Source organism: Diceros bicornis, chromosome 8 (genome assembly GCF_020826845.1).
Source record: "Diceros bicornis minor isolate mBicDic1 chromosome 8, mDicBic1.mat.cur, whole genome shotgun sequence".
NCBI lineage: Eukaryota > Metazoa > Chordata > Mammalia > Perissodactyla > Rhinocerotidae > Diceros > Diceros bicornis.
The window spans coordinates 17,755,271-17,768,741 of NC_080747.1; positions in this window are offsets into that span (position 1 = coordinate 17,755,271).

Here is a 13,471-nt window from a genome sequence, read left to right on the forward strand (position 1 = left end):
CTGAAGAGCTATTCTTTTGGGGAACTTTGTGAGACATGAGTATACTTTGTGAAAGATGTGAAATGTTTTGGTTTATCTTTAAAGCCAAGATGGCAAAGTGGAGCAAAGAGATACCCTCCTCATTTCCACAAGACCATAGCATGTCTTCAGCGTGTGAATATCCTCAGAAACACAGCCCTGTATTAGTGCTTGGAAGGTTTGTGACTTTGCGGAGAACTTAAAAACATGCCCTTAGCTCTGGCATCATTTGAGTCTCCGTGGGGCCAGTGGAGAAGAAAAATAAGATGATTAAAAGCTTATATGAAACACCTCAAGGGACTCCCAGGAAAAACTGGGTGTGAATTTGAAAGGAGCTGGAATTCTGGTATGCTGTGGAAAAGAATGAGTCAGTAAAGTCTGCTTTATTGCTATTAATGTGGCACAATTATTAACGTTAATGAAGTAATTAATTTCAGTAGTTGTTTTCTACTGAATATGTTTTCTACTGCTATGCCCAGCCACTGTGCTAGGGTCTGCAAATACAATGTTAGCAGGACACAGTCTCTGTCCTAAAGATCATCCAGCAGGGTCTATGTATAAGAAAAAGGCCATTACAACAAGGTATGACGTGCACGATGATCTGTGCTGGCTGCAGAGTATGGTGGTAGCCCTTAGAGAGGCACATGCTTGAGAGGCTTTCAGAAATGCAGAAAAAGTTTGAAAACAAGATTCAGAAGTCAGGAATTAGAATGAAGACCAAGCTTCTGGTCACTGAGCCCACGTCTGAAGTTTCCCATTTGAACATGAAAGAATCACACAGGCAGGAACAATTCCTTAAATGGCTATGTTGACCTAGACATTTATAAGACACCTCTCCTTCTTTACTAAAATCCTCTTCAAATTAAGTCCCCAATTGGAAGCTCACCTCCTGCAGTAGAGTGAATATAGCATTGACCTTCCTGCTTCCCAAAAGAGTTCATTTATTATATCACAAGCTAGAATGGTAGGGAGCGAATTATTAAGCAAATACTAACTATAATTAACCTTGACCTGACGCAAATCTTTCTTTTTCTCTTTTTTACCCTTATAAACGTATTCTGTAGAGCTGGTTATCAAGGTCAAACAATTCAACACTCTTGAGCCAAAACATGGCTATGATTAAAACAGAAACCTCTCACCCTGGCAGTGCTGAAATCAGGGCAAAACCATTGCAAACACAGTCCTCTCAGTATCGGAGAGCACGTTCATTATTCTTGTTGAGCACGTGACATCTGTCAAACAGGATGAGTTAAATATTTCTACAAGTCACTCATCAAATAATGAGATTGTTAAGATATCCAGGCAATGCACGAAAGGAGAATGTTTCCCTTTTAATAATTGATTTGTTCAGTCATGAATACCCAGAGCAGTAGCAGAAAAAACAGTGAGCACTCTGGTGCAGAAAAAATAATTAAAATAAGTCTAATACTGTAAGTGTTTGGAGACACATCAACGGATGGGGTCTCACATAATTTGCACATAATGTCATTATTTCAGGGTAAGCAATTACTGTAAAATAATGACATTAGTGAAATATGAGAAAGGTAGGCACTCTGTGAGATTCATAAAGGAACTACACCAAACCATTTATTTTACCATTTAATAATCCACAGGCTGCTGCTGATTTACTAAGAAGTATAGCTAATTAAGATTCAGAAACAATAGATTCAAGATCAAAGAAGCTACCTAAATTCACCAAATTCAAGGTTATCCATTCTTTCATTTCAATAATGCTTTAAAGTAAACAGGAACCCATATGCCTAGAGTCATCAAAGTGTGTAATGAATATCCAATAAAAATGCTTCCTATTAGGCCAGAGATTGGCACTAAATAAAATAGAGTTGAAGGAAACTTAACCTACTTTATTTATCAACAAGCACTTCCAAACATCTTGATTCATTCATGTCCAATACACTACATACTGAGTCCTTACTATGTACCATGCATTCTCCTACGCACCATGGATACAGAAACATAAAAATATGACATGATATCCCTCTTCTTCAAAGAGTTGACTATACTTCATGGGGGAGAGATGAGTATACAATAACAAAAATACCAAGGGATTAGTGTCATGACAAGGGGAGGCAAAAGAACAGAGGCTAGGAGGAATTAGGTAAGGCTTCACAGAGGAGGTGGTCATTAAACTTGACCTTGGCAGACAGAGAATCTGAGGAAGGACATTCCAGGATTAGAAGACCCTGAGCAAAGATACTGAGCAGAAATTTGTAAGTGACTTGTCCACTTCTCCTAGGGAAAAAGAATAGCATGATGGTGAAGAGTAGAAGAGCTCAGGAGACAGACAATCCAGGTTTCAATCCCAGCCTTGTCACTTACTATCTGTGCAACCTTGGGGACCTCACTTCATCGCTCTGTGCTTCAGTTTCCTGTAAAATGGGGAAGTAGTAGTAAACTGGGGACAGAGTTGTTCTGAGGCTTGAGGGAGTGGATGTATGTAAACCACTTCCAGCAGTGCTGGGTACTTGGTAAGTGCTGTAGAAGGGCTAGCTCTCACTGTCCATCATCAGGAGTAGAATAATTTCTTTCTCTCAGTCTCTCCTGCCAATTTCCTAATTTCTTAGATGCATATAGGAATCTAAGTTTAGGGAAAGTCAGAGTGTATTTATTGCAAGCTGAGTGGTCTTAGCCAAATGATTTGAAGAACCACAAGGGGAATAAAGTGATTGGGACAGGTAGGAGATACCATGACTTAGAAGAGGATGGTATCTAATGTGAAGTCTGTAGATCAAGAAAAATGTGGTGATCCTAGCAAATCCAATTATTATTTTTTGTAAACTATCTACAGAGACTGTCTTACGTATGTTGAAACAGAGTCTAGAACATGTAAGTGGTTATGACTGGAAAGGCTTTCTTCCCTTAGCCAAGTGGGACACATTTTTTCCCAGTGTTTTCCAGGATTGGGTGAAGGGGCATCTCAAGTCCCCAAAGCTGAGATGTAAACGTGATCAAATCCAACCCCCCACTCCTGTTACTGAGGGTTAATTACTGGCTTTGGTGATCAGCATAGTCCCCGATTTCTATGACATAATTAGGACGACAGTTTCTCCTCCCAGAGCCAGCTTTCAGGGAACATATTGTGTTTCAACAGCTCTGATCCCTGTAGGGAGATGAGAGCACACGCCAAATGCGACGCTGACCTCAATCTAGTGCAGTGGTTGCTCTGCGCAGGTTCCTTGAGCAGGCCTCAGCCTCAATGTGCATATCTAGGGTTTGCTTACTCAGACATCCGTTTCTGTTCCATTCAGCTACTCACAGACCACCTGACCAAGCAGAGTCACAAGAACCAGCCAACCTCTTGCGTCCTGGAAGGATATATTATTCTTGACCTACTCTCTAAAATAGGCTATTGAGTTCCTTAATTTAAAATCAGATTCAGAGTTGCAATATCAAATATCTGCAGAAGCCCAACAAGCAACATAAATATATAAAAGGGTGAGTATTAAACCATAGGTGTTAATCCACCTGTGTGGCAACCACATATCTGCCAAATTGTGTTTCAAAATGCGGTGCAGATCAAACAAAGTTGTCACACAAAGAAATACATCTGGCTCTCAGGCTACCTATTTTCAATTCTTATAAAATTTCCTACCTTGACTTTGTTTTCCTTTTCTCCATATATTTATTCAAAGATCTCTTGCTTGATCCTCCTCCTGAACCTCCACTTCCCTCCCCTAAAGTGACTAGAGAAGCCAATCGTGTGCCTTTGGAAGGAGTGAGAAGATGTGACACTGAGCCCATGGAGAAACAGAGAAGAAGCTGTAGGAAAGAAAGACTTGAGCTGGGATTTGGAAGGGCCCCAACCAGCTGTGTACCTTGAGCAAGTCACTTGATTTCATCTCATCCTCCATTTCCTCATCTGTAAAATGGGAATAGTATCATGTGAACTGACTCTCACAAAAAATTTTTTCAAGATGTTCAACATCACTAATTATTAGGGAAATGCAAATTAAAACTACAATGAGATATCACCTCACACTTGTCAGAATGGCTATAATTAATAAGACAAGAAATATCAAGTGTTGGAGAGGATGTGGAGAAAAGGGAACCCTCACACACTGCTGGTGGGAGTGCAAACTGGTTCAACCACTATGAAAAGCAGTATAGAGATTTCTCGAAATATTAAAAAGAAAAATACCACATGATCCAGCTATGGCACTACTGGGTATTTATCCAAAGAACATGAAATCAATAATTCAAATAAGATATATGCACTGCTATGTTCATCGCAGCATTATTCACAATAGGCAAGACATGGAAGCAACCCAAGTGCCCATCAATGGATGAATGGACAAAGATGTGGTTTATATGTATACAATGGAATACTACTCAGCTATAAAAAGAGATAAAATTGTGCCATTTTCAACAACATGGATTGACCTTGAGGGTATTATGATAAGCGAAATAAGTTAAACAGATGTAGACAAATACTGTATGATTTCACTCATATGTGGAAGATAAACAAACAAACACGTAGATAAGGAGAACAGATTGGTGCTTACTAGAGAGGAAGAGGGTGGGGGGAGGGCGGAGAGGATGGAGGGACACATATGTATGATGACAGATAAAAACTAGACTACTGGTGGTGAACATGATGCAGTCTATACAGAAACTGAAATGTGATAATGTACTTCTGAAATGTAGACAATGTTACAATCCAATATGACCTCAATAAAATAATTTAAAAGAAAAAAATAAATAAAAATTTTTTCAGGGGTAATAGAAAGTAATGGGCATATTTTGATTATCATTATGACGCCCGGTAAGAGAGAGAGAGGGGAAGAGGCTCTATTTACTGCATAAAAAACTACAACTTCAGCTGTAAAATTGAGGCAGGTTTAAAGCAATCCTTTTGCATCCAGAGGACCTGATGAATTACCCTTACATCTCCTCTCATTCGACCAGCAATGCTCCAGTTTCACAAACTCCAGATTAATAACAACCGTGTAATCTACTGAAATTCACCCATCCTTTAACAAAAGCCTAGCAGGGAGGAAAGTAATTTCTTTTTTATTCCACACATACATACTTCTCCAAGAATATTACCAGTTGTTTTTGCATCAGTGTTGGGAAATTAAAAAAAAAAAATGTGTTTAGTTAACAACTATCTCCTTGGCTTTTCCAAACACATTGCTTTTCAGACACTTTATTTATAGATCTTCTTTTGGTTTTCTTTCACCCACTGTGGAATCCTACATTTATTCATACTGAATATATTTTTAGCAGATGTTGCCCACTATCGGGATCTACATACAACAATTTAAGCAAAGTTGAAGAGAATACATTTAACAGTATTTTTAAGCAGCTATATCTTTCTTATCTTCTAATGTAGTCAAATAAACACAGAAATCACATATGTAACTATAGGATGCTAGTATTTAAGGTCAAATGATAGCATTAAAAATCTCTATTATCAATACGGGCCCATAATAAGATACTGAAATTGGGCCATAATATATTCCAACTCTAGAGATATATATCAATCTTGTCAATCTCCTGCAGAAAGAAAAGCTAATTTCCAGGTATCTTGCCTTAGAGTCATAAAGATGGGTGACACCTCAAACAATCATTCTGCTTTCAGATGTGACTATGCCTGAGCCATCAAGGTACATTGATCTAATCATCTCAGAGATAGTTAGTAACCAGTGGGGCCTCCTATGAGCCAGAGATTCTGTTAGACACTCCCACATAAATGACTGTGAAATATTAATGGCCCCAGGTTTTTACATTTTTCTGTATCCATGCCTTTTGGTAATTGACTTCCACACTGACTGGCGTGGCCATCTAACGTGATGTAGACAATGGGACGTTGACAAATGATGCATGTAGGATCTTGAAAAAGTGCTTGTGTATTTCTGTTCCTCTCTTGCACCCTTGCCTCCTCCTTGAGAAGGAATATGTGCTAGCCTGCTGGAGATCACATGGACCAGAACTGAATCATCCCAGTACAGACCCTCTTAGGCTAGTCAGCCCCCAGTAAACCAGTGGGCTACCTGCAACCACATAAGCAAAAGCCAACCAATATGAGCCAGGCCTGAGCCAGACCTACAGGCTGTGAGAAATAACAAATTACTGTTTTAAGTCACTATGAGTTTTTTTTTGGTGAGGGGGAGGGAGAGAAGAGGTGATTGTGTATCATAGCTTTTCTTACAGTAAACCTGTTTGATTTCTTAAGGACAATATAAGAATGATGTAATCTTCATTAGCAGAATATTTTAATACTTGAATTTCTGTACTGGTAAGGAGTTATTTCTAATCAAAACCTTGATCTTTAATTTGAGTGCCTTCTTCTTCTCTCCTCAGTGAGATATGGATCAGCATTTGCCTTACAGAAGTCCTTCAGCAGCTAAAGACATGATTTAGAAATATCAGCAAGAGTGCTCGAATTGTGAGCTATACTTGGAATTTCTCCTCATTGGAATAGATCATTGTTAACTATTTAGCCTTCTTTTATATTTTACTTTTTTTTAAGTTCCTTTCCAAACTCTTCATTTTCTTTTTGTTTTTTTTTGTTTTTGTAGCTCTCTACTAAAAGTCATTTCATTTCTCCCCACTTAGTCTTCATTAAAACAAAATAAAAGACAAAGAAACATTTAACAAGATGCCTAATGGCTCACAACATTATCTTGGATTTGGTCTATCCTGTTCAAAACTTTATAATCCATTCATTGTAAATAAAGGCTCAGAAGTTTTACTCACCAAACGTACAAAGTTAAGAATAGTGGTGCCTATGTTGGGTACAGACTCAGGATTCAAAAAAATTTCAACATGACAGAAGGAACAAAATTTTTTAAAAATATGTATTTGATTTTTCCTTTATGTCAAGTGAAAAAAGTTATAAATTTGACAGACAAGTGAAAGAGCTTATAACTTGTTGTTCTTTTTCTTGCTTGGTAGGTAAAATTAAATCATCATTCAGAAATACTACGTCACAGTTTGCACTTTTATAAGTGGTATATGAATGTCTTCTTCTCTACCTCTCAAAAACCAAATATTCCTGAGTATTTAAATTTAAATCTATCTATTTATAATACCTATTGGCTGTATTGTATATTTTATACTCCTTGGTGCAATAAGTCCTTATACCAAGGAAATAATTATGGATGTCCCATAAATTTAGCTACAACACCATTTGATGCAATACTAAATTCACAATAAATTGTAAATAATATTCATTTCTAATAATTGATGATTGATAATTGTGTTAAATTATGATATACCTGCATAGTAAAATATTATGTGGTCTTATTTAGTAAGAATATTTGCTGACAAGGGAAAATATGGAGAAAAATAATTCATGTTAAAATATGTAAATTACGATTTCATTTTAATAAAAAAATATATGAATGAAAAGTCTAGAAAATTGTATATTGAAATGCTGTGTAGACAAAAGGGAATTTGAGTAGTTTTTTTTTTAACTTATCTATATTGTCTAAATATTTGCAATAAATATGAGCTATTTTTTAATTAGAAAAACAGATTACTTGCCAAGTGAAGAATGGCCAAAGACTTAATCTAGCAGCATTTCATGAGAAAACGTTCTAGAAATTGTATTGATTGCACATGCAATTTTCATTTAGTCAACAAATATTTATTGAGTGCCTTCTATAGTCCATGTGCCAGAGGGGTGCAGCAGAGAACCAAACAGTCTGTTGCCTCATGCAAGATACATTTTGTGGAGACAGACAATGCATACATGAAATAATTATATATCAGGTGATAATAGTTCCATGAAAAAAATAATAAAGCCATGTAAGGGGAAAGAGAGTGAAGGGGGAACACTGCTTCAGTGGGGGTGGCTCAGGAGGTGACATTTGAACAGAATGAAGTGAGGTGAGAGCCACGTGAATACCTGAAGAAAGAGCTCTCCTCACAGAGAGAATAGGAAGTGCAAAGGTCCTGAATTCAGAACATTCCTTACAAGAAATCATCAATGTGGCTATCGGATAAAAACAAAGAATATTTTAGATTTCAGTAATAAAACAGTAACATACACAGGAAGATACACACAAGATTCCCAGCATTTATAGTAACAGCCTTATAAGTTTTACTGGTCAGATTTTCTTTAGAATACTATGCTAAATTCAGTTCTTGGTACCACATTTTAACGAGAAACATTGACGAATTAGAGCAAGTCAAGAAGAAAGTGTTCAGGATAATGAGGGAGTCTGGAAATGGTATCACTTGAAGAACAGCAGGAAATCTAGTTGCTTAATTGAGGAAAAAGCAGACCTGATACAGACAGGAGAGGGCTATCATTTAGTCATGATGAACTTACTCTGGCTTCAACAAGCAAAATCAGAATGAAAATTATAAGCAGACCTTAGCCAAGTATAAGAAAGCAGATCCTAATAATCACAGCTTTTCTAAAAATGAATATTAGTAGTGAGTCCTAGTCCTGGAGATAGTCAGGAGTTGAGCACTACTTGTAATGAGACTCTGTGAGGTTAGGACTCCCCATTAATATCGCCTATTGACCCAGATTCTCTCTCTACTTTGCAGATGACACAGCAGTAAGCCTAGATGATGAAGGCTCACCAGAGTATATGGCATCAATCCTAATGGGTACCATTTGGTGGGTACCATTATGGAATCTTTTACTTGATTCATGGAAAAGTACTGTTGAAATACCACAGGCCACTCTGGAGAAAACACCTAAACCTGTAGAATCCTAGAACCTCGAGCTGGAACAGGCCTGAGACATCCTGTAAGCAAGGGCCTTTCATGGCTAGAGGGGGAAGGTGGAGGTGGCAACTGCCCTCTCAGTGTGAAGATAGAGGCATCTGGCTTCTAATTCAGCAGCAGATTGCATTATTTAACAAATGCTTAAGAGAGCAAATGATGGTTCTATTTTGATAGGTGTTAATCAAAGCTATTGTCACAGAGGCAGAGTCTTTTGCTACAATCTGTTCTTTGATAAATGTGCAAAATACTTCACGGGGACCTTTCTTCTAGTAATCACATTGCCTGGAATATGAGGTGCGAATAAAAGGTATCAAGAGAATGGTTTTTAAAAATATTTTAACAAAAACATCACACCTACACACTCCAATAAGAACTGTTACTTTACTGTTATTTTCCAAGTAATGTGGAGGCACAAGATTCTCCGTTTGGTCTTTGCGAAATTATGTTCCATCACTATATCCTCATCACCTTGCACAGGGCCTGAAATAAAGTAGGTCCCCCATAAGTGACCACTGAATGAAAAACATGAGTGAGAAAATTACTGTACTTAACCGACCATACATCATTCTAGTGACAGTGAGGTCACTCAGAACATTTTGGAACTCTATTTTAGAATTTAACTCCAATATTTTTGTTTTAACTTTCTTTAGTGGTTAGGAATTTTTATTCTTGAATGTGCTATTTGCAAATAGCCAAATGGATGGTCGAGTTGCTAACAGTGATTTAAAATTTAAAAAGGAATGAATTTAAAATAATGAGAATGTGATTCCTTAGTGCCTTCTAGAATGGCAGAGGGTGTCTGTCTTTGAAACATACCACACCAGAGCCTTTATCTCATCCACACTACCACTGCTCTAGTGCCAGCTCTCTTCATCTCCCGCCTGAACTATTGCAATATCTCCTTAAAATGTCATGCTTCTAGTCTTTTCTTCTTTCATTCCATAGGTTCAGAGCTCACAAGCAAAACTATTCGCATCCTGGCTCTGACAGTCACTAATTGTATAACCTAAAACAATTACTTCACCTTTCTAAGCCTCAGTTTTATAACCTATAAAATGTGCATAATATTACAAGCACCAGCTTAATGAAATTTCATGAAGATTAGCTGAAGTGATACCAGGTATGCTCAAATGCTGGCCATTAGTATTATATTATTCCCATCCTTACATTTTTTGAGCAGCTTCCTTACCTATGGTTAAAATTTAAACTCTTTAACATGAACTTCAATACATCTCAGTTCCAATCCCATTTTGACTCATTCCTCCATCTTCCTATCATCTCCATCCTCCTCACTCCACAAACACCAACACAGCAGATAACTCACGTCCCTGTTACTTCATAAATTGCTCTGATGCTTGCTGATTTGCTGTTTCCTTCTTCTGAAATACTTCCTCCCGGAATGCGCTTATCCCATTTCTTTACCCGATGAATGTCTGCTCATCCATCCAATATCAACTCAAATGCCATGGCTTCCTGGTGCCTCCATTTAATGCTAATTACTTATTTACATGTTGGATATCTCCCTGGGCTGTGAGCTGCTCAGGCAGTCATAGATCTTGTTTCTCTCTGTATCCTCAGTGCTTAGCTCACTCCCTGGAAAAAATAGGCTTGCCAAATAAATTTAAAGATTATTCCAAAAGAATGAGCTACAAAACTCATTTCTGCAATGGCACATTGCAGATCCTAGAATATACTTAGGCTCCAGGGCTGACTGACTTTTTAAAGGGGGCAAATCTGATAAAGATGGTTTATTTTAAGCTAGCACACATTACTACCTGGTTACATCTAAGATTTAGACTTCTGAGTTCCCTCTACTTAGGAAATCAGACCACCTACACACCTATTGAGTTCTGGAGAGAGTGAGCATACAGAAGAATCAATGAAGGAATGTGCCCTTCCTCTGTCATGGAACCTATCACCTGTGGACGGCATTGATGTGGTAGCAGGTGCATATCTGCCAATGAGAACCCTGAGAGCTGAGATAGCCCTATGCAGCTGACATGAATTGCATGCTTGACACATAGTAGGTGCTTAATACATGCTTACCAGATTGGGTCAAAAGGTCAACAATATATCTCCGGAATGATGGGACCGAAAAAAGACATCTAAATTGTAAGATGAACGTGAAAACAGGACTGCCTTTCAGACTGAGGGCTGATGAGAACAGTTGATAGACTTAGTACCAGTGTCAGGGCTTAGCAAGCTTATTTTCTTGGCATCGTGACTGAGGATGCTGACTGGAGTAATGGGAAATGTTCACCGGACGTTCACTGTGCTCATCCTGCTGTTGAATATTTCTGTTCCAAAGCAGATCCTTAGGTTTCCCCTGTCACTACCCACAACACGTTAGAGAAACGCTTCTATCTACTCAATTCACCTGCTTCTACACCAGTGAAAATTATTATGATTTTAAAAATCGTCATTCTAGTGACCAGATCAAGGATTTAGGCTTCATCCTACGTGCAAGTTCTGGTGGATGGGTTGTGAAAGCTGGCACTGTGTTGAGAAGGATTCTGAGGCTTCATTTAGGCTCAGTGGAAAAGAGAATCATTATCAATTATGGGAGAAGAGGTTGGCATACAATGTATTTACAATTCTTGAACTAAGTTGTCAAACCAATAAACTGGCAGAAAATAATTGAATTAAAGAAATCACTTTGCCACTTTTAATTACAATAGCAAACAAGTTTAATATTTCTAGTAGAATTTGACAGTAGATACAGGGTGAAAAGACCAGACCATGTATCTCTATAAAGAAGAGAAGAAAGGGAATTAATATTTTTACAACTCCAAAAAAGTCTCAGAAATTGTCCAAGGTGCTATAAAGTAAATATCCCTACTCCCATTTAATCACTGAGGAAAGTGAGGCTAAGGGAGACAGGAAACTTGCCCAAGGTCACACAGTTGTAAGTAGAGTGTTGTTAGGGTTTGGTCAGGGTTTGTTTGGTGATAAAAAGTGACCACATTCCTTTCACTTTGCCATGTTGGATTCCTATACACACACACACACACACGCACACAATCCTATATGTGCATATATACACAAGAGTATATGTGTATGTACAATGCAAACTTCACATATCAAGAACATGATGTTGAAAAATCAAGAAGTAAATAGCAAAGTTCTCACAGACAATGACTAAGCATTCTAATGCTCTTTCCTTACTGTCAGGTCCCTTGAGTCTTAATTCATATCCTATTGACTCTTAATTTACATACTACCCTACCAACTTGTTCATCTGACCCTTCCCAAATGTAAGAAACTAGCCAGGAAAGTATAGACAAGCAGAAAAAAATTAGAGCTGATAATCATCAGTAAAGATGGAAGAAAAGCATGCTATCTTACTGTCCATTATGAAAATTATGAACATAAGAAAAATGATTGCTTATGGAGGAAATATTAATTTTTATTTGACACAGTATGTCCAATGAGGCAAAAATGCATTTGATGCAGTTTAAAAAGATTTCCACGAAATATTGTTAATTTTTTTAGTTTAAATACTACAATATATTCCTCACTTATCTAGAAAAGTGATTGGTAGAAAATGTTATTTATTATGTTGCTAGGTCAAGTACAGAATTTAAATGAGATATTATTATGTAAAACATTTAGAGAATCTTTCTAGTGATAAAATACAAGCATTTTATAAACTTTACAAAATGTGGACAAGGTTTTTTGGGATGGGAGTTTGGGTCTGGTATTAAAGGCTCCTGTTTTCATTATGAAATACTTTTATTTCCATAATGAAATACACCACTGAAGCCTACAGATAGCCAGAGCACCAGCCAATTCCATAAACTTTCTCTCACTCTATGTCTGGGGTGCAAAGGGAAGTTTCTTTTTTTTTTTTTTTTGGCTTACTAACAGCTTAAAATTATAAATGAGTTTGAATGTCTCAGTCACTGCTCTTCAGTAAATGGCTGGGTTCCCAAGGACCTGTGGTGTCAAGAATCATCTCAACAGGAACAAGGTAAGTAAATAATGAGGGTTATAATCTCCAGGGATGGGAGAGGCATTTCCTGGAGAGGAGCAGTATCTTGCCCAAAGTCACACCATCAGGAAAAGACCATATGTCTCCCTGTTTCCATTTGTGCATCTATTTTGTCTCTACCCTATCTCTTTGTTCACCTCATAGCAGTCACCCTGAGACTCACAATGAATGGTCTAAAAGTGGAGAAATCACAAGACTCCCAACCGTACAAGTCAAAATCAAACCCCAAACCAGATAATTTTGAGATTTATAAAAGAAAAAGCAAATGACTCACCACAAATTGCATAATTAAAAGATGATTTCAGAAAGAAAGCACTCATTGCCTACAGTTCATTCATCCTCCATCTGAATTCCCACCACCAACCCCATCCCACCCAAGCTTAAAATTCTCTCTCCATTTCCACAGGGCCCACACATGAAAGATCCTCCCATCCAAATTTAAATGGACTTAATTATAACAAATAGCCCCAGAATAAATCCAGGCAGTCCACTGAGCTGTTTCAGATTTCCCAGTGTGACCGGGAATAGTCTGCTTCAAAGAGGCACAACCTGAAAATTAAGAATGAGAACATTCTGCCCACTTTCTGTATAGATACAAATACCTCAAAGAGCTACCCTACTGTTACTCTTCTCTCTTCTGTTCCAGGCATAGAGCTTCACGCTCACTAAAAATAATGCATTACATCATCAACAGTGATGACCATTTGTATATATTGTTAACTTCCTCTGGTCATATTGTATCCCTCCTTCTGGGTCCTA